This window comes from Halichoerus grypus, chromosome 4 (assembly GCF_964656455.1).
Source record: "Halichoerus grypus chromosome 4, mHalGry1.hap1.1, whole genome shotgun sequence".
Classification (NCBI taxonomy): domain Eukaryota; kingdom Metazoa; phylum Chordata; class Mammalia; order Carnivora; family Phocidae; genus Halichoerus; species Halichoerus grypus.
Genome location: NC_135715.1, coordinates 170,133,218 through 170,156,149, shown reverse-complemented (window position 1 = coordinate 170,156,149; position 22,932 = coordinate 170,133,218). Strand labels below are relative to the sequence as shown.

At 38.2% G+C, this 22,932-nt stretch overlaps 1 long non-coding RNA gene across 2 annotated transcripts; it reads right to left on the bottom strand.

Annotated features, from left to right (window-relative positions):
- Positions 1-899: 899 nt before the first annotated feature.
- On the bottom strand, positions 900-22,915 carry LOC118555275 (uncharacterized). 2 transcript variants are annotated; one of them, XR_013447359.1, is made up of 4 exons: positions 22,789-22,915; positions 9,433-9,561; positions 2,319-2,437; positions 900-1,726 (listed from the first exon to the last, which is right to left on the bottom strand). It is a non-coding gene; the product is annotated as an uncharacterized LOC118555275 (long non-coding RNA). The 2 variants fall into 2 exon arrangements; XR_013447358.1 differs by lacking the exon at positions 2,319-2,437.
- Positions 22,916-22,932: the final 17 nt, after the last annotated feature.

Here is a 22,932-nt window from a genome sequence, read left to right as displayed (position 1 = left end):
TACGACAAGACTTTTAAACTTTAGGCTTGATGCAACACCTAGCCGATAGTATATTTGTTGGATTCGGTTGAAAATCCATAGCAGTAACTATTTTTTAAAATATTTATTTATTTATTTGAGAGAGAGAGCACAAGCGGGAGGGGTAGAGGGAGAGAGAATCTCAAACAGACTCCACACTGTGCATGGAGCCTGTGTGGGGCTCAATCTCACGATTTGAGCTGAAACCAAGAGTAGGATGCTTAATCAACTGCGCCACCCAGGCAGCCCGGCAGCAACTATTGTAATAGCTGTTGAACTATGTGAAACCAAAATACATGACCCATTCCCACATGAAAAAGAGGTAGAAAACCAATTTCACTCTTTCTGGGGCCATCTTAACAAACATAGGATGAACCTGATTAACTATACTAATTCCATTTGGTGTTCCCATACATATACTAACAAAACGTGTTTGGATTTCCATCTAAACATCTAAAATATGGACTTTGGAGAGCAAGAATTATCTTTTATTTATTTTTATGTCACCCCAATTTATCTAGTAGAGAGAACTTCATACATAGTAGGAATTCAATAAATGCCTATTAAAATGGTATTATATCAAATCCTCTAAATACAAATCGAAAACATTTTCTTAATATGGTTTTCATATTTTATTAAAGAATTATATATATGCATATCTGTACAACTGAATAGACACACATTCGTATATATGCATGTATATATGTGTATATGGTAAACAGATGTGAAAGCATGTTTCAGAAAGTAGTCTCATTCTTCCAACTTTTGGAGTTAACTTTTAGTTTGAAACATAGATTGAAATTAATTATATATTTCATGTGTTTTCCATAAATATTGCCACTACAACTTCTATTTATTTAAATACAATTTTGAGAAAGGAAAGAGTGGGAATTCAAGTGAAAAGAGATCTGCTTCATAGTGTAGTATCGAGTCATTTCAATCATGTGTTTTTCTATTTTGAGTTTTGGGAAGGGACTTAGAAGAGGTCTCTTTTGAAACCTTTTGAAATTTAGCAAACATCCAGTAAATGCAGATTTTTAAATTTATCTTGATGCTTGAAGTTTGGTTTTGGGCCTCTTCTATTTGATTCATTTCTTTGTTAGTTATCCAAACAGGGATTAGGGAAACGTTTATCAAATATGCGAACAGTTTTTAATTCATTGAATTAAGTTTGATTTGGTGGAGATAGGAATAAAATTCAACAAATTGCTTTCATAAATCATCTCACAAAAATCCATAGTTACATGGAGCACAGTAGGAGTATAAATAAGAAATGCTCCTCTACATCCACATCTCCCATCCCTTCCTAACTCCAGGTGGCTTCTCGGCGCCAGGATACCACTAAAGGTGTTCTCGGTATCAACTCTCTATTGACTTATGGTTGCCAGGTGTATTTGTCAGTGTTCTCCAGAGAAACAGAACTAATTGGATGAGGATAAGGAGATTTATTATAGGAACTGTCTCACACAAGTATGGAGGAAAGAGAAGTCCCATAATCTGCAGACTCAAGCCAGAAAATTAGAAAGGTAGAAAGAAAATTAGAAAATTAGAAAGCAATTCAGCCCAGTTCTGAAGGCCCAAGAACCAGGAACATTGATGTCCAATGGCAGGAGAAGGTGAATGTCTCAGCTCAAGCAGATGGAATGGATTCAGCTTTCCTTCACCTTTCGGTTCTCTTCTGGACCTCAGTAGATTGGATGATGCCCACCTGCATTGGTGAAGGAAATCTTTACTCAGTTAACTGACTCAAATGATAATCTCTTCCAAAGATACCCTCATAGACACACCCAGAAATAATGTTTTACCAGCTATTTGGGCATCTGTTAGCCCACTCAAGTTAGCACATAAAATTAGCCATCACACTGGGTATACTAGGTTTTCTATTTCTGTTGCAGAGCAGGAAGATCCAGCTAACAATCCCCAGGGAGGATGGAGAACCACAAAGATCAGCTCACAGACCTCAGCCCACTGCATCTTCTATGGGTTTGGAGTCATCGAGGAGGCCTCAACACACAAAGGCTGGAACAATGCTTTACTCACAGAAAGAAAAGATGCAGCACGATCAGCATCTGTAGTGTGCATCAGCCTCCCGTGGACAGTGGGTCCCTCCTGATAGCCAGCACAAGGTGAGGGAGGGCAGATATACTGGTGGGGCTGGCCAGGTGCCATATAATACACACACATACACACACACACATACAAGCAATACAAGGAAGTTCGCCATGTAGCTAGAACAAGTGGACGAGTTCTCCTAAGGAAGAAGAATCTGGGGCCAAGCAATACACAGCTCCAACACCCACCTTCCATATAGGGGAATGTTCCAGGCTTAGAATGCTGATTGCACAATCCTGGAGAGGGACAGTAGGTCCTCTGACAGCTGCTTCCCCAACAGTTGTCCTAACAAATTACTGCAGTGTGACTGAAAACAATACAAATTGATTATCTCACAGTTCTGTGGTTCAGAAGTCTGGGCACAACATAGCTTAGCTGGGTTTTCTGCTGAAATCAAGGAGTCTGCAGGGCTGAGCTCTTATCTGGAAATGCTAGGGAAGATTCCATTACCAAGTTTATTTAGATTATTGGAACAACTCAGTTCCTTGTTGTTGTAGGACTGAGGTTCCCAGTTTTTTGATGCATGTCCCTTTCATCATCAATCCATCAACAGTACATGGAATCCTTTTCTCTGAATTGGTGTCATCCTTTCCACTATCAGCTGGAGAAAGATCGCTGCTTTTCAGAGGTAATGTGGTTAGATTAGACCCACACAAATAATCTAGGATAATATCTCTTATAAGGTCATTTGGTTGGTAATCTTACTTATATCTCATGTGTAATCTAACAAATTTACAAGAATAACACTGGACGTTGAAGGTCATGGAGACCAAATTCTGCCTGCTACCAAGTCTCATTGGTTCTCTTCAGACCTCATCTTCACTGGCCTCTCTGCAACATTTGACACTGAATTATTCCTTCATTGAAGCTCTGCTTTGTTAGATTAAAAAATAATTTTAGGGGCACCTGGGTGGCTCAGTCAGTTAAGCGACTGCCTTTGGCTTGGGTCATGATCTCAGGGTCCTGGGATCAAGCCCCGCATTGGGCTCCCTGTTTGGCAGGAGGCCTGCTTCTCCTTCTCCCTCTCCCTCTGCTTGTGTTCCCTCTCTTGCTGTCTCTCTCTCTGTCAAATAAATAAATAAAATAAAATAGTTTAACCATGCTATCCTTTCTTAAAAAAAAAAAATAATTTTATGTTGTTTCTTCTGGGGGATGCAGCTTTACCTTTTTTTTCTTTTTTTTTTTACATTCCTTTATAATTTCCTCTTCCTGAGTTCATTTGCCTTTTAAATATTGGGGTTGCCCATCCTGTCTCAGCGTAAGTCTCTTTCTATCTTTCACTTGCTAGAAAGATTTTACCCATGTTCAAGCTTTCTACACCACTTTTACTCATGATCCCCAAATCTATATCATCCAATTTAATAAGCATTTACTGAGGATCTGGTTTTCCTGTTAAGCTGAATGTTCCAGAACAGCAAGGATCAGAATAGTACTGTTCACTGGGAATTCCAAGCATCTATCTTGTGTATAACATGGGATATATTTTTAAAATATTTATTGACTGATAAATGAATAAGCAAGAGAATGAATAAATACAGAGCTATTGATATAAACATAAAATGAGAATACAGTGCAATAAATGATACAGTAATGGTGCCAGGGATCCTGCACAGAAAACCAATGTTTAAGTCAATGTGGGGTTTCAAGGAGGGTTCCTGGAGGCGATGATGCCTGGCCTGAGTCTTGGACACAAATCCAAGACTAGAATTGTTTTCTGATTCCAAACATATATTCTGGACATCAACGTCAAATGAAAGTCTAACTCATTATAATTCTGTAGAATTGTTGTTTTCCCTTGTATTCTCTTAGAGAAAGATATTTCATCAGTCCAGTCCCCCAAGCCAGACCTGGAGATTCAACTCTTCCCCTCCCTTAACTTTACCCTGCTCCAACCAAGGAGTAGGTTCCACAGATGCTCTTCAACCTCTTTGAATCCTTCCCTTGAGTATGCATTCCCCTTGATGATCATAACAACCAGCTGATATCTAGGTCAGGAATGTCACTCTCCTCTCATTCATTCTCAACTCTTGCTCATGTGATCTTTCTGAAATGTAAAGAGTACCAGATCACCTCCTGCTTATAAACTAAGTTTCCCCTCACCCTACATGATCAAGTCTGAACTTTGCACGAGGCCCTTTATAACCTGGAGCTGGCCTGCCTTTCCATCTTCTTGCTGTCCGGTGTACTCTACAATCCGTATATGCCAAAATGCCTTCTAAGACTCAAATATGCCAACTATTCACATATGACTGTGCCACATGCTGGTCCCTCTGCTTTAAATGCTCAAACCAGTCCCCTACAACTATTGTTGTCTGGGAATTCATACTCATCCTTCAAGTCTCCTAGTAAGCTTTACCTTCCCTGGGAACCCTTTTTGGCTGCTCCTCAGCCCCTTCAGCTTATTTTAGGTGGGTACATCTCTCTTTTATATTCCCAGGGCACCTTGTGCCTTTGTAACTTGAGCTGTGTAATTACCCACATTTTTGGGAACTTGTAAATTACTTATCTGTCTCCTCCTGAGTAGGCAGTGAGCTCCACAAGGGCAGGAGCTATCTTTTATTTATCATTTCTCCCCGTATAGTTCCTTAATAATATTGTTAAATATGATAGTATGTCACTATTTGCACTACTCTGAGCATTTTACAAATATTAGCTCATTTAGTTTTCAAACTAAACTGGGTACCATTATTATCCCATTTTGCCGAGGAGGAAATAAATACAGAAAATTTAAATAAACTTACTCAAAGGTGCCTAACTGGTGAGTGGCAGTGATAGTCTGGCCCTAGCACTGGCCCTAGGCAGTCTGGCTCTTCTGTTTCTGCTCTTAATCTGCGTGCTCTGTGGCCTCTCCTGGAAAATTTGTGATTTTCGAGTTTCCCCAACTAGAATGTGAGCACTTCGTAAACAGTGACAGTTTCTTTGTACTTTCTACCTCTTTCTCCCCTCCCACTACATATGCATACAGACTCACAGCACCTAACTTACTAAATGAACATAAGTATATTAAAAAAATCGGATTTATTTTTTCTTTCATTAGTCTCCCACGTGTACATTTCCAGAAAATCAATTTAGCGTTTATTTTACTTTGGAATCTCCTTCAAAATATTCCTTAAGCCACCTCTCCTTTCTAACATTTTGTTTTTTCATACTTTAGCTGATTTTTCCTGATACTTGCTTCATTTTTCCACCAATTCATAAAGAACAAACAAACAAAAACACCCTACAAAAATATTCAAGTTTCCTACCCTTTTTTCTATCGTTTTAGCAGTGATTCCAAAAAAACAGAACCTCAAACTTACTGTTTACTACGAAGAGGAGGAGGGCCGGCTTGAGTCACCTACTTAGACCAACACAGTGTGTCAGTGGAGGTGTTTTTCCAAGAGGATTCAGGGTAGGAGAAGGGTCCCAGTGTGTAAATATTCATTATATCGCTTTGAGGAAGAAACTAGTGGAAAATATTTATAGCTTTTCTTTCCCATGGGGGATGTGAGAATCCTAGTATGAAGGGGACCTTCCTATAGCCAGAGGCCGTGACTCGGTGTTTGGACTGACTCTGCAACATTAGCTTCCAGTTAATGGGAACTGTCAGCTACAGTGCACCAAGCTGTCACTTTTACAGTGTATGTGTTAAAGCCAAAATGATGAAATGAAATTTCTCCTTGATATGCCACCATTCCCATAGCAAAAACTATCAGAAATTATGGAGGGATTCAACATCCAAGGTAACAGTTTCAAAGGAAAAAGAAAATGACCAGAGTCTTGTTACTGTTATGGGTGATTCTATTATCATACCTCCATATTCTGTTTAGAAGCATCATGGGAGTGCATCAAGGTTTAGATATTCGTTTACATGACACAGGTAGATTGCTTCTTAAATAAAAGAAGGAAGGTAGAAAAGCTACAAAGGCAAAATAGTAAAAGTTAACAGTTTGATGGGTAGCAAAGTAAACATCCATTGTGGAATTTTAAAAAAAAACATCTTGGCTTTTGTCTGGAAAATCGGAAGCATTTCAGTGACCATTCCCAGAGGTTTTTCTCATAAATGTTGTATTTTAAACAGATACAGTACAAGCTTCTGGCAGTACTGACCTTGTATAATATGGGGGCACATGAAATGGTGGCGTGGATATTTTTTTAAATGTGCTTCAGTTTGGAAATGTTTCTTTTATTATTTCACTTGTTTTTCATATTTTAACTAGGGTAACCATAATGAATATGACTTGTGCTCTGAATCACAAATTTGTTAGATTTTGGATTGCAACAGGATGATCTACTTTGTTGAGTTAGTTGAGGAACCATTAGATTTTTATATGGTGGTTAAGTGGGAAGGAGTGTAGATTCAAATAGTTTCTATTATTGCCATTTTCTGCTTTAAGTCTACTTCAGACATTTGTTGAGAATAGTATTGGGGGGCATTTTAGAAATTAAGCTTATCAAGTAGTACATACAAATGTTTCTTATGTTTTTCCTTCGTAATCTCTACATTTTATATTTCTTTTGTTGAAGCAGTACACAAAAATTATAAATGTTAATTTATTCATTCTGAACCTATCTGGATTTTATAGATCATGGAAACTGATGCACAGGAAATCGTAAAGCTTCACAGTGGCTCATGAGAATAAGAAATCAGATATAATGAAGATTTCAGATTTCTTTCCAGCCAGTTAATATGAAATTAAGGTCATATTAACAATGTGGTATGATAGAATCAAACTAAATCAAGAAAATAACATGTTCTAAAAGCTTCGATATAGATTTTATGACCATTTTTTTTCCAGTTGGTTTTCTAACGTTAAATTTAAAATAGCTAATCTTTTGGTCATGCTACTCTCTTGACTCATTTTTATTCCTGGGGAGTCATCTAGTTTTTTGTTTTGTTCATTCCAGATAGTATTTTAATTGTTTGGTGGGGGTGGGGGTTGGGTAGTGTATTGGGTCAGTTGATTGGTTGGTTGGTCGGTCGGTTGATTGGCATTTGTTGTGTGCCATGGGAGCTTTGGTTTGTGTATGCAGCTTTGGGTGGATTGGTTGGTTGGTTGGTTGGGGGTGATAAAATGTGGATTGAGACAGCTTTATTTTGTGTGAGGGTATTAGGTGGGCTGCTTGGTTGGTTGGTTGGTTTGAGGGCATTTGCTGAGGATTGGGATAGTTTTGGAGCAGAGGTATGAGAAGCAGTTTGGCAAGATCACTTTTAGCAGAACAGGGAAGATCTTTTTTCAGCTTTGTATAATTTCGGGCAAGACTTGAACTCTTTCTGTGATAGTAATGAGCTGAAGATATGGTAGCTCTAAATGATCATAAACCCTTATGATTTGTAAAGTAAGGTATAAAAGCACAGAGTAAGATAACTGAGAAGATTTCAGTAATTTGAATAACTGATACATTTCTCACTGAAGTGAATGGTTGCTTGAAGACTTCAAAGACTTTTATTTGGGCACTCTTAGATGGCCTGTAGTTGTGAAATAGCCCACATGAAGACAGAATTCATAATTCACATTGTGCAAAGCTTAAGGTCAAGCAACCATTTGTCTGGGTGTGCGCTTGCTGAATGAGCAATCTTCCTCCCTATCCTACTTCTCTAGATCCATTACATACCAGTTTTGGGAGCCTTTTGGCTATATCTGGATAGCTACTGTGCAGAAAGCCAGCAGCACCTAGGACGTAAGAAAGTTCATATGTCTGTTTCCTTTTCTGATAGGCAACTGAGAAGAGCTGTTAAAGTGTTTGCTTATGCAAAAGTCATTTCCATCTTAAGTGTTTTAAATACAGAAACAATGCCAACATTATGAATTTATCTTACCATGTTGTCAACCAAGAATTAAACAATGAACATATTTACATGTTCTAAAAGAAAGTAATTTTCATGGAGTTGACACCTAAAGTTTTTCCCAAAATCTCTTCTTTGTCCCTGATTACACATCAGGATGGAGATAACATTTAGTAAATCAGCTTTTGTGTCTTTCTTCGTAGGGCCAGCCTCTTTTTTTGGGGCGGGGGGAGATGTTTGGCTACGAGCAAAGGTGTCCTTTATGAGAAAATAAGTGGACTGATCTTCATAATTGTCGTACTTGTTGTATAAAAGCCTTCCATAATTTTTATTTGGTAGAATCATCGTCTCAATTTTATGAAAACCTTACAGTAACCAACTGAGTTAATCAGGCATTATAGAACATTTACGTGTCATAAATAGTCATCCATTGGAAATCATAGTGATACGTAATTGTGCCATGCTCCAGATGTTAACCCTATTATGTGTGTCCTATGGGGCAGTTTAATAAAATACCTAGCATAGCAGATGCTTAGATCATCGATCAGTAGTAACAATGAATTATAAGTACCACTGTCACAAAATTATGGTGGTACGGTTTCATTAAAATCCTGTGATATTTATTAAATTAAATGAGTAGAGAGATTCTGTTGGTACAAGTGTCTTAATATCCAAAGCACTTGTTTGGGCCTTGCACTGTGAAGTCTGAAAAATTAAGTATCAAGTCCATTCAGATTGGGGTATGGACCAGGGCAAACTATATTTTGACAATATTTTCTACTCACACACACACTTGTTAGTCAAGGCATAACTGTACTGGCTATATATATATATATATATATATATATATAGTACAAGTTTTCCCCATATCAAGCAACTCACTTCTTCTTAAAGGATGTATTTAGGATTGCATAAACAATCCCAGCTCTGTCTCTTGATGCCTATGTTGTGTGTCTGTATACAGGAGTCCCTAAGTCTTTTATAGTTGAATTTGGCAGGTAAAAATCAATTTCTCCTTCACCTGAATCCTGGTTTTGCTCCTTGGGGACTCCTCTAAGAGCCCAAGAGTGGAAAATGTCTATAAAGATCCATGAAATTAAGCAGAGGATGGAAGAACACAGGCCTCTGTGAAATACTAGAAAGATCACAGGTCCTATTATTTAAAGACTTGGGTTCAAGTCAACCCTTACTAGCTCTGCCATCTCTGACAAGTTACCGAAGCACAACTAATTTTGGTTTCTTCATTTCAGAAAGAGATGATAATCTGGAGAGTGATTATGAAGTGTCCAATTTAGGTCCAAATAAGTTTACTAGCCTTATAATTCTTGGGATCAACCTTTGCCCAAACTGCCCATATTCTGTGTGTGTGTGTGGGTGGGTGGGTGACACACACAGTAATATGTTTGTCTGATATTGCAAGTCAAGTTCAAAAACCAGGCAATTCCTTGACAGTGCGGTTTCCAGTTATATCAAGACATTGTCTTAAATCCCAGACCCTTTTAATTAGGATGTACCATCTTCAGAATATAACTCACCATCCCTGGGCTGAAGATAACGTCTTCAGTGGCAAATACCACACCATGATCATTAAATCAGCATTTCCCTTCTTCTCTTAATAGTCAGCTTTCACAGTTGTCCTCAAAGGTAGCCTCTCCAGAGAGATACTGTCAAAGACAATCGGTTTACAACACTAATCTTTTGAGGTATCTACCTTCATATAAGAGCCATCCCCCCATTATTTGTTATTTTTTAAGTGATTGATAATTTGGCAGTATAAAAGAGTCCTAAATAACAATGTTTCAGCCATAGATAGCACAACACTCGCATATATATAAAATATACGTATATTTTATATATATATATAAATTCATTCTGAGCTAAGAAACTCTCCTAATATGTTGGAAATCTTTTCTACACTAATAAAATAACAAACACACAAGCACACATATACAAGCACACACTCTTGTTCCTGAAATAAGCATCCTATTGTTTTGTAAACAAAGTGACAATAGGTGCTATGAGAACAAGCTGACTTCACACTTGTTGCTTCATGTGGCTCTGCTACTTGTTCTGACATCATCTCTTAAATCCTAAAAATAAAACTGATGTCAACAGTATATCCATTGTAGATCCTCCCCAGTAAATGCAGAATGCAGGGAAACAAATCATACATCAAGGCCTTTTGCTGCACTGTTTGGAAGAGAACAGAAAAGGAACATCCAGACTCATAATTTTAAGCATAGTCTCTCTACCCCAGCTCTTTCACAAAAAAAGACAGCAGAATTCGTTCCTGTATTTCTCATGTTTTGAAAATATTTATTGAGGAATTTTACATCCCAGTTTTTCTTCCAAGAATGCTGAATCACAGTTGCTGTAATAGACCGAAGCAAGCTGACAGCTCCCACACAACCTGTTTTTAAGACACTCTTGAAAATATGTTCTATTTCTAAATAGTCAAGAAACTTTAAAAAAAAAAAATGTTTTATCATAAAGCTCTCTCCAGTTGAATTGCCCTATTCAATATAGTGCATACTTAATAACAACCACTTTCCCTTCAAGAGAGACTACAAGGGAAGTGCCTGTTTATTTAGCGGATCACTTACTTCTTTGTTGCCTGGCATAGGGTTCCATTGTACACGAAAGCCCCAGAGAAGCAGCACCCTCATCCTGAATGATTTGTGCAGTGTTTTTAAAATCTAGTAGCCATAGAGTAGATTTCTAATTTGACTTTCTTGCTTTTAGCCTGTTAGAATATGCTTTAAGCTTAGATTACTTCCTGAGAGTGAAGTTGTGAATTTGCAAGAAATATTAAGAAGATGGCATACATTTTAGAAGGTTTCTATAATGCTATTCTGTTTTAGGTGAAAAGTAGCCACTGTTGGTGGCTGTGTGCTCCCCAGGTGACATGGACAAAATAACAGAATTCTTCGGTTGTAAACTCGATGGTACCAGTGACTGATTATTGCACTTTCTCATTCTGCTCGATGGTGATGGCATTAGCAATGTGTAGTCGGCACTGAATAAACCTTTGCATATTTCTGTACTTGTAAGAGAACTTCTGTAAGAAAAATGGAGTCTAGTCTTTAAGAAAAGAAATGTTGGCCAACAGTGTAGCATGTTCTCGGGCAATTGCCTGATTATGTGCTTAGTTTGATAGCTTTGAAGACCAATTTTGAATAAAAAAATTGTGTTCACCTGAAGTGCTCTCTAATTCCCCTTTCTTCTATTTTCATCAACTCTCACCTACGTTTATATGTCACGGGTCCTTCCTCTTCATTGATACATTGAAAAATACGATGAAATAAGTCATACTAAGGAATTATTGATTTAATGTTTTCATTTCTATAGGCTATTCACATTTGAATAGATAAGAAATAGAGAAATGAATAAATAAGGAATGTCTTAATAATAACGGCATTTCCAGTAGTGGACCATTCCAGAGGGGTATATCTTGAGGGAAAAAAGGGTTTCTTGGTCCTTCTGGGAAGCCCTCCTTCCTTGATTTAGGTTCTACCAAACCTTACCATCTATTCCTACTGAACATAACTAAGATTGCTTTCTTGTTGGATTTCTGAACAGAATAGCTTAGACAATTAATTGCTGCTTTCTGCTTTCTGGACTGAATCCAATGGTGCCAATGATTCTTGTTGGAACTGGCTCAGCATTTTTGACCTTGTGCCTTGGTCCACTGGTCTATTTCCAGCTCTTGGACCATTCTCTACTTGGTCAGAACTTACACTTTATTCTATGAATGAGTGTTCTCCCAGCGCCACTGATATCCTCAGTTAGCATCTTGTATTACAGACAAACATGTCTCTTGCTCAGCCTTGTTTGGATTTTGATGGTATACTTTGGTCTTTCAAAAAAAATCAATTATTTTTATTGAAAAATAATTACATAGATTATAATCAAATAATAACCTTGACTATATGACAACCTGAGAACATTTTTAATAATTATTCTAAAAGTTATTTTTTTCTAATGTTTGTTTCATTGAAGTATCATGGAGAGAAGTGGGAATTAATCCGTCCTAAGGCTAGAGAAGGAGGAGAGGAGGATGATAAAGAATAGTTGAGACCACCTAAAGCCTCATGCAGGTGGAAGTAAGCAGCTAAAACTCCAAAGAAACTTCCCCAGTGTATCGACATGTGAAAATCTTCAACATATTTTATCATTCTCCCCCATGCCTCCTCCAGAAAAAAAGTGTCTGCAGGTAGCAGTAAAGGAACAGGAGTGGTGTAAATGATACCATAAGTTCCTATCAATTCTAAATAGCTGTGATCCTATATCAAATAAGGTAAAACAAAAGTGGGAAATGAAGGTGGTACTCAGGTGTGTCTTAACAAGGCCGTGTATGAAAAGCATTTTGATAAAATAAGTATTGGTCCAATTACCTCTTAAATTTATGAATCTCTCTCTCTCTTTCTCTCACTCTCACCAAGATACACTTTGTATACTTCCACCTCTCTTCCCAAGCTGCTGCTGTTTTTTGCACCTCACCTATTTTTCCCTGAATCAGGCAGAATCCTCCTGCTTCTTAAGGTTCGGCTTAGATGCTACTGATTTGCTTTGATCAGGTTGCATTACTTCTTCTCATGGTTTGCCCACTTAAAAAATATATGTCATTAATCATACAGGTATCACAGACAGGGAACCATTTAGGACTAAGTATAATCAGAATCAGGGGGGGAAATACAGAGCATTTCTTACTGTTACGATTAGTAAACTTTCTTTTGAATGTGAATTCTGCAACTTTTAGTAGAGGGTAATATGTATTGAGTGTTTTCTATATGCCATGCACTCTTCTAAACAATTGAATGTGCTATTTCATTTAAAAGTCCTTATGATCCTAGGAGGCAGACACTATTATTATTTCCTATTTATAGATGGGGAAACTGAAGCCCAGGCTGTGGAAACAACTTACCCTGGGTCACACAGCTTGTAAGTGTCAAAGGCAGGATTTGAACGCAGAAAGCTGAGTACAGACGTTGTGCTTGCCACTTCATTATTTAGTACCTACTCTGGGCCAAGGATTGGGTTGGAAGCTTTTTATTGATCACATTTAAGCCTCAACAAACCCCTGGAATTAGGTATCGTTGGTTTCCAAGGATTCACTGCATTTGCCAGGAAGTGAAAGTTCTGGGGCAAAGATGCAGGATGCATCTTTCCAGTAGTGGACCATAACACCACAACACCAACCTGATCCCCAATGTGAGTAACATGCCTCAAGGAGGGGTCATATTTAACATGTGGGATAGTTGGAACACTTTTGTTCAAAATGAGCATTGAACGTGTTATCAGCTTTGTTTCACAGCTTTTGATTTTGTGGGCTATTCTTCATAGAATTGGTGTCTCATTCATCATGAGGAAATTTTCTAGTATATCAAGGTTATCGTTAATGGGTTCAATATGAGTATACACAGTAGACAGTTAACAGGTATCCTAAATTGACGTTATTAAGGGGTTGGAGAGATTGCCAGTATTCAGTAGTCATCAGAGCCAAATCTTATGACCTAGACTCGATCCAGGGTTGCTCTGGAAACAGAGGCATTTGGTTTGTTTTTTCCTATAAATTCCTTTGTTTAGGCTAACTGTATCTGAAGCCTTTAGTATTGTCTGCCTGAATTGCCCGTAACACTTTAATCATGGAAACAATTATCTGGCCACTGGATGCCACTGTTGCTCAACCAGAAGTCACAGAATGGGCCTTCCTATGGCAATATAATATTAGCCAGTTAAAGAGCTTTATTGCTATTATCGACCGTGGATTTATGCCTCCAGACTATTTTTCTTGATGAACACAATCCCTCTACAGGAGTCGCACTTGCCAAGGGCAGGTGAAGTTGAAAAAATATGTAAATAAATGGTTAGCAATGAATTTTTTGGTATCTTTTACTTTCAACAACTCTGCTATAAAAATACCTTTTTTTTTTTTCTGCTTAGTGTACTGTAGCTGAAAGTCTCCATTAGTTATCAGCTAATGTTGCAGAGTAAGACCAAACAAGGTGTCATGGCCTTAAGCTATTAGAGGGGCCTCTTCATCCTAACAGAGACCCTGGGGTGAAAATAGTTTGCATGAACAGTCACTGGAATATTATTCAGACTCACTAAGTACTGCATTGCAGATTGAAAGAGTTACACAGCTTCTCCATTTATACGAGGTGCGAATAATTAAAAATAACTGGATTGTGTACCTTTTAAAAGCAACATAAAAATTGTGTGTGTTTGAAAAGATCAGACAAGGTTTGGAAGTAAAAAGCTGAAGTAACAAATAAACATGAGGTCAGTTTAGGAACAACCATAATTGCTTCCTATGACAAGATTTGCATAGCAAACACTTCTGATTAATGTACAGTGAAGGCCATGGGAGTGGGAACCAACTTCAGTATCTTTCCAGGATCTGTGCCTTCCAATCTTGAAGGTGTAGTTTTAGCCAGCACAATTAGTCATTGTTTACCGAAAGGCAGATAGAGCCACAGTTCCTATTTAAATATTTGAAATAATTATATTTATCTTGCCAGGTATGTTGATTTTATTTATGTGGTTAAAAAAAAATAACAGTGCCAGTTTTACATATTGGTAAATTTCCATTCACTTCAAATATATTTAGAAAATAGGCAGGGAGTTTCATCAGGATGACCTTTTTCAAGTCACAGTTTTGAATATATAATACAATTGCATATATGCATAAAGTATTTTGGTTACCTAAAACATGTATTTTTAGTTTTTACTTTAAAATATAATGTTTTTATGGTCTGTCCCTTGATTGATTTTGTAGTTAACACTCTGCTCTCATTGATATTTGCTGGCCTCACTCAGGGTAGTGAAATGCAGTGCTCAATGAAGTCTCATTTTTATTTTTTTCCTTCCTCATTTAAAAATAAAAGTATAATTATTTTCTTTCAAAAACATAATCTCTTAAGGGAGAAAATTTGGGAAAGGATAAAGTGAGGAGGTTATACTTCTAGAAATATTTAGAGTTTTTAAGTGTCAGGGTCATACTAAACTGGAAAAAGGCAATAGAATACTAGTTATTTCAGAGAGAATAAAGTAGAAAATAATGTTTTTATAGCAAAAGTTGGGGTGAAATTATGGATATATGCATATATAAATGTATATGTCCGTGGGTAACATATATCCATTTTATAGCAAATAGTAGAAAGTAAAGTTATGCTTAAATGTAATTGCATTAAGACAAAATAAAAATGACTTTTGGATTTAGTGGTAAATACTGTCATTGACTTATGTTCCTTCAGTAATATTCTGTTAGAGTTATGACTCAAAGAACACAATGACAGTATTCGGAACACCATTCTGAAAAGAAATGCTAGAGTCAGAAAACATCTAAAACGATCATTATTTTTCAGAGTAATGCATAACCTCTTCTCCAGTGTGTTAGGGAGTTCCTGAATGGAGGGATAAGCAGATGCAGTAAGACAAGCAGTGACTCCATTTGTCTAAAAGTGTTCATTTAACAAAGTCACATTAAGCTGTATGAAGCAGACCTCTCTCACCCTCTCTATCTAATAGACAACAATAAATTATCAGAATTGTTTTATTTTCTTCCAGGATTTGATTAGACAAAGAACATTTTTCTTTCTCTATCAATGTTTACCTGAAATGACTACACAGAAAGAATGTGGAGTCAGTATGCATGTATTAGCTAAGACAAATATTAATACCTTACATCATGATACCTGTTAATATAATTTCCTTGAAAATATACATAAAATAGGGGCACCTGGGTGGCTCAGTCGTTAAGCGTCTGCCTTCGGCTCAGGTCATGGTCCCAGGGTCCTGGGATCGAGCCCCGCATCGGGTTCCCTGCTCCGCGGGAAGCCTGCTTCTCCCTCTCCCACTCCCCCTGCTTGTGTTCCCTTTCTCGCTGTGTCTATCTCTGTAATATAAATAAAATCTTTAAAATAAAAAAGAAAATATACATAAAGTACACAAGTTGTCCATGGCAATACTTTATACAGTGTAAACAAATATTAAAAAGTAGTATCTAGTGGAATGTTTCTTCATTCAACAACTTACACTGCGTAATACCAGTTGCTTATAAATTAGTGTTATTTTAAAACTAAGTTAGTGTCATAATGGAAAACCAGAACAGTATGTAATATGGCATCATAAACTCTTCATATAATGATTTTAAGTAGACTGTATATTTGGGAAAGTCTATGCTCTTTAAAAATTGTTTAAGTAAATGTTTCCAGTTATATTTAGGTAAAAGTTTCACTGAACAAAAAATATTTCTCTAACTTTATATAGCTTTAGGTTTTTTCCTTATTAAAATTGTTTTTGTAAAAGTAGATATTCTTACCTCAGATTCAAAATATTGTCCAGCCTGACCTCTTTCCCTATTTTAATAAAATTAAATTGGGTGCTGCTATTTTTTGCACCAAATTCAATATTATCAGCTTGTTGGGATATTTGTATCTTTCTTAAGCCATATTGCTTTGATATAGTAGCACATTACTAATACGTTTGTTGTATCAGCAGTTTAAATATTCAAAGGGGGATGTGAATCAGACTATATTCAAGGCTGATTTTTTTAAGTGATAATCTAAGACCTCATAAGGAAAGATATACCAACCAGAATTTGTTTTTCTGGAGTCTTTATAGATCTTTACAGCCAATCAAAAGGAAAACACTTATAGATCAATCAGTATAAGTTAATAACCATCCTTCTGTAGAAAATACATAAAAACCACCATATATCCTTTTATTAGTGCTTTCTCCCTTGTCATTAAACATGATGAAAAGTTTAACTTCTGCCATTTCTTTATTATGTATATTTTTTGCTACTACTTTGTGTGACTCAATAATTTGGACAGCATCTCTGCTGGGCCCTTCCTACTGGTGAATTGTAGTATGAAACGTTTTGGAACATGGGATATTTCTGAGATGCAAAACCTGGGAAATTAGAAAATTGTGATTCATTAGGGACCAAGACCAAGAAGAGAACCTGGCAGATGTCTTTGGGCCTCATGACAGATTTTTCAGTGATGAGGAGAGGCTTGGTAAGGGGTAGTCACCAAGAGAATTGGAGAACTATATTAAAGAAAAGGGAATGGAGTTATACTGAGAGGTAATAGATCAGGAGATGAGGTACCAGGCTATTAATGTGTTGAAAGAAGACTCAACGAGTTTAGGACCCTTTCTGAACTATTCGAGCCTTTTTGCTGAAGCTTTGAAGGTTCATCCATCCCTATACAAATCTGAGATTAAAAAAAGATACATGGTTTCTAACTGATTATGTTAGTTTACTATTTGGCAGGAATTCAAGAAAAATTCTAAGAACTCTTTGTGACCTTAGTCAGAATAACAGCCATTTTCCTGTGCATGGCAAATGTAACTTCTTCAGATTCTTTTGAGAAATCTATGTATTAACCGTAACATGATCAAGCTCTTTGCCAAGTTAGGAGTCCAGAAAAAACGAAGCACAACATAAGAGGCTACCTGAAAAAGAAACTAACAAACTTTTTCTTGGTTCAGATTTTAGGCCAGGTACAATCATAGCCTCAATAAGGAATTTCACTAGTTAACTTATTTATAAATATATAAACATGCAAAAATAGAAATGTCCCTTTTCTTCTTAGTTTTCAATTGGCAACTGTTACTGAAGTTTTACTTTATCTATAAACTTACAAAGCAGTAAAAAAGCTATCTGGGACACAAGAACTTAAAGAAAATATATAAAGCAGATACACAACAGGAAAAGGTTTCACTAGGAAAATCATTTTTGCATAACTTTGTTGGAAAAGGCTACTCTGTCCACAGGGCTGAAATTGTTTTGCAGTTTCAACCACAAACCAAAAAATGTCTGTAAGAACTTGGACAGACACTGATGAACATAAAAGCAACACAGATTTAATTTATTTATGTTCAGTCCCTTCTCATTAGCACTTAAAAAATTAAGGCTTAATCACACACATAGACAGAAAATAACACTTACTAACCAAAATGAAAATATTCTCAGGCAGGTCCTCTTTGGATATTAAATTAACTAAGGTCACAAAAACATTTCTTTTGTTAATGTATAGTCATGCATTTAAAAAATGTTTAAAGATTTTTTTTAGCTTTGACACATTGAACATTACCAAAAATATCAGAGAATTTCAGAACTATGAGGGTTAAGAACAAAAGATGTTATTTTAATTGCTAGTTAATAAACAAAAACTAACCAAACAAAAACTTCCAGTACTCCATCTGTCATCTGCTTCATCATCATAAAACTGGATCTGCCTTGGTATTTACCAAAGTTTCTTTTTGGCTGATGAAATAGGAAAGTCCTAAAGTCTTGAGCACTTCACAGTAACATAGTAGTGAGCTTATTTGAATACTTCCTAAGGATGAGGCTGTGTTCGTGCTCCAGATCAAGATTTGTGTGTGGGTAAGTGGGGAAAAGGAGGAAGGAATATAAGAAACAATTGAAGTCTATGAAAATTATGACTTGTACTTAGTAGGTGATCACTACATCATAGATTTATGAAGCCTTAGATTTGGGACATAACAATCCTTTCCTTTAAAGATGAGGCAAAGGGCTCAGGTATATGAAGTCAGTTGCTTGTGATCACAAAATAACTTAGATGATGAGGAAGATGATAATGGGTAGCGGGTGGAGAATTAGAATCCTATATTATTTTTGAATATTCAGGAGAAGAAAATTGATTTATGACCAGATCTTGTTTTCTTTTCTTGGTTAATATTTGTCCCAAATTTATATTTATGGCCAATAGCAAAATGTCTAAAGTAGAAAGCTCTAATCATACTGTTAGGGAAGTCTGAGAAACAAGCTGAAGAGTGGAGTGAACTATAAGACTCCAGGACAAAGTTATATATCTAATGCAACATTGAACTCTGAGATCAATGTGTTCCCCCACCGTAGCATTATCCCACCAGTAGCATTCTGCCACTCATGACGTCAAGACGCTCCTTGAATTCTATTACTAATGGAAAACATGAACTAGGAAATGTGATATGAGGAAGTAGCAAAGACCAAAGGAATCTCTATGTTGGGGTTATGGTTTCAGCCAAGGGAAAGCATGAGAAACTGTGAAGGGAAATTGAAGAATTTGGGCCATAGCAAGATATCTTCCTCAAGAGGCATGATGTCCTATATGATCTCACTGAAGTTGGATTCTTTTTACTATTTCATTGTGTTCTGGTTTCAGGTAACAAGTAAGAAATTGAACTAACTTAGGAAAAGGGGGATTCAAATAACAAAGCCACAGGAAAAGCTTGAACATTCTTCAGACCTTCAGAAAGAGCTTGTGTTCCTTTTTTTTTTTTTAAAGATTTTTTATTTTATTTATTTGAGATAGAGCAAGTAAAAGAGCACATATGGTAGAGAGGGATAGTGGGAGAGAGAGAAGCAGACTCCTGGCTGAGCATGGAGCCTGACACAGGCTGGATCCCGGATCCCAGATCCCAGGACTGGATTCCAAGGTCATGACCTGAGCCTGAGACGAAGGCAGATGCTTAACCAAGTGAGCCACCCAGGCGCCCCCTTGTGCTCCTTGCAAATGGCACCTTCATTCTTTCTCACTGCAGCCTGGTCATCCCTACATAGAAGGAAACCTAGGTCAGTTCTGGACTTTTTTTTTTTTTTTTTTAAATCTCAGAAGCTATCAGTGAATGACTAATAGGAACTCTTTCTTTCCCATGCACAAAAAATCTCAGGGAAGAGACTCTGTGGGAGTGACCATCTGTCAACCAGTTAACAATGATCAAGGCATTTTGATTGGTCTAACTTTGTATTTTGAGTGGTCCAACTTGGAACAAAGGAGTTGGGGGTGTTGTACCATGGAGGTAGATCCAAGTTAAAAATGTAGAACTGAGGGAAGGAGAGTTCCTAGAAAAGGGACACTGAGCAGATAAATCCGGATGCAAACCTGCGGTTTTCTAAGTAATATGTTGGGTTACTCAGATTTGTTTTTTTCCAGGTTGAAAATAATAGCAACATATTTTTGTTAATCCAGCTGATAAAGAATTATTATAAAGATACATGGAAAAGTGAAGAAATATAGAGATCCTCTTCAGAAATCCTCTAGCAATCACAGAGGATTTAGCCTGTCCTGTCTACATCTGGTAGCAAATGTCCCCTACTCTGGTATTCCTTTCTTATGATGACTCAGTTGAGATGGGAAACCAATGAGACCAGACACAGAAAAAATTAGCTATTGACTCTAGCTCATGGATTTTACATTCTCACTTTTCTAGTTGTTCCACACAGGATACTTCCTTCCTAAGTCTCTAGGGTCTCATAATCAAATTATATAAACTAGACTCTGATTGAGTAGACCAGTCACCATCAAAAACAATATGGGATGCCTCTGTTGGGTAGAACTTTCATGCCAATTCATTTTATAGGCTGCTGGTAAGATATCCAGCTTTGGTTAGGTAGCAATCATTGCTTCAATCAGAACCTCCAAAAAATGGGGTCAAACAGAACAAATTGAAATGGGTATCATGGCAAATCATGGGTATACAAGGTAATTTAATTGGTAGATGCCTTGTACAGACTGTCAAGCATCCAAAAGAAATTGATGAAAAAGTAAAAACTATCACAATGCACACAAGTAGAAAATCAAAAACAACCCAAATTATCCAGGGCATTTAATTTTTTCCTCAACTTAAGCTAAAATACACAATTTCTTCAACTTCTTATAACTGTTATCAGAAACAAGACCCTTTTTAATATAGAAACTTAAGCTTTCCCCAAAGCAGGAAAGTTTTTTTTTTTTAATTTTTTTTTTTTTTCATGTAAGTTGTTACTCTGGGGACAGAAGGAAAGTTTTAAAAAGCAGCAGTTTTCATGGAAGAGAGGTGTCTGAGCATCATCATTAAGAGCAGAAGGAGATTCAAGGAAAGGAGACTGAGAAGAGATTGAATGAAAGGAAAGAAAATAGAGGGGGGAGGGTGATAAAAATAGAAAGCAAAGATAATCCCAAAGAGCAGTGTGCATAGTTCTGAGGCAATCAGTACCACTCCGGTCCAGTCACCATCATCTGTTCTGGGCTGAGTTTCTCTAGGCTCTAGGCTGCTTCTGGGTAAAACAGCATGCTCAGCTATCTGGCCTCCTCTCTGTGCCTGTTACTTGCTGTAGGCCTAAGAAAGGGAAGGCTTCAGGTTTCTGGGATGAGGCTGCTATTTCTCTCTGTTCTCAGCTCCATGAAAATTCTTAAGGGACAAGGCTATAGATAAAAGATGTGGGGGAGGAATGGGAAGGTCTCAAATGATGAGTGAGGTGGCTTGATTTTTAAGCTCCCTTGATACTTTTTATTTATATATTTTCTGCTTCTAGCAAGACATAAAAAGTAAAATAATTCATACATAGAATGCCTGTGCAAATAGCAAACCAATAACCTACTACCCCCAGGAGGTTCTGGCCTCTGCCCAGGGTACAGTTTCAGAGCCGTAAAAGGCAAGGGATATGTACACTGATATGACCCAAACCCGGGATATTTTTTATCAAGAAAGGCACAGAAACTCCTATAGTTAGCAATAAACTGGGGACTGGGGCGTGTGGACTTGCAGAGTTGACAACACAGAAGGAGCCTAAAGTTGGGTCCACTGTAGCATAAGCCTAATCATTTGCGTTGGTTATGTCCTGGCGCGGCCTTAAGTTGAAGACATTGAACAGCTGAGGAGTGGGACAGTTTCTAGCCCTTCAGAACCACATTCATAGCTTTGGACAAGAATCTGCTTACTGTCAATGAACCCCAAACCAAGTTGTCCTAGAGTCCAAGGAAAAGGTGAAAAGACTTATAAACTGAAAATCAAAGGATGTAGCTATACAAATGTGGTCACTTTGGGAGGGTGGGAATGGTGGGAGAGATGGCATAGTTGGGAAAACGGGTGATTGATTATATTCCCAGGACCACCTAACCAGCGGAGGCTACCGGTTGCTAAACCACCTCTTAAATTACTTTCTGAGTGTGGAGCAGGAGAGTTTAGAGAAGGGTGAAGGCTTTATGCCCGAAGCAACGTTTTCTTTTCTTTTCTTTCTAGGTCCAGTCTGTGGATGAACACGGTGGGGCAATAAAGAAAATGGTGACTTTCTTGTTTAAAAAAAAAAAAATCCGTAAGCCACCCTCCTGTGGCCTCCGCACTCCGCAGGCCAGCTGTCTCGGGCCTCTGTTTCAGTCTGTGGTCTTGGGTGAGCCCTTTAAATCCAGCTTCCCCCCGCCCCCACCAGCACGCGCCCGCTCCCAGACAGGTGTTTTCCCAACTCCTGAGACTGAGGATTTTGGGGAGTGTCTGAGCCAATAAGATTTCCCTTTGGGGTGGGGGCGGGGGAAAAGGCGTGGCTAGTTGGGTCAGAGCGGGGGCGGGGTTTTCGCGGCTGAGCAGAGCCAGCCTGGTGGCGTGGAGGGTTGTTTCATCCGCCCCCCTCCACCTTTTTTTTTTTTTTTTTTCCCCTCCCGGAGTCTTATTAATTTCTCTGTGGGGCTGCAGCTGGAGACCGCGGAGCGTTGGAAATGACGCTCGGAGCTTTAATTACCGCAGCCGCCGGACAAGTGTGAGGAAAGCTGACAGGAAAAAGAAGGACAGGATCGGGGGAGAAGCGAGAAGCTTCCCCCCACTCCCCCCCGCCCTCCTATTCCCTCCCAATTTGGACTGGAGGTGCAAGGAAACTGAAAAGGGAGCCGAACATAGCCCGGCAAGGGGGAGAGGCCGGAAACCTACCGCCTCTTTGCAATCAACTTTTTTTGGAAACCTTTTTCCCCCTTCCTTTTTATTGTTGACCAACCAGTGAGAGAAAGTGAGGAGGGAGCGAGAAAGCAAAGGCTCACACAGGGAAATAGCTGCACAGTCCGGCCCGGAGAACCAGGCGCACACACTCGAGCACACTCCCACACGCGCACACAAGCGCGCACACTCACCCCCTCCTCCGGTCCCCGGCCCTGGACCCGCGGGCGCTGACTCGGTCGCCGGTGCTTGGAGCCGGTGCACCGCGCACGTCGCGCGCCAGTTCCCCTCGCGCCCCCAAGCGCTCCTGGCTGAGGAATCTCCTCCGAGTGCCCGAA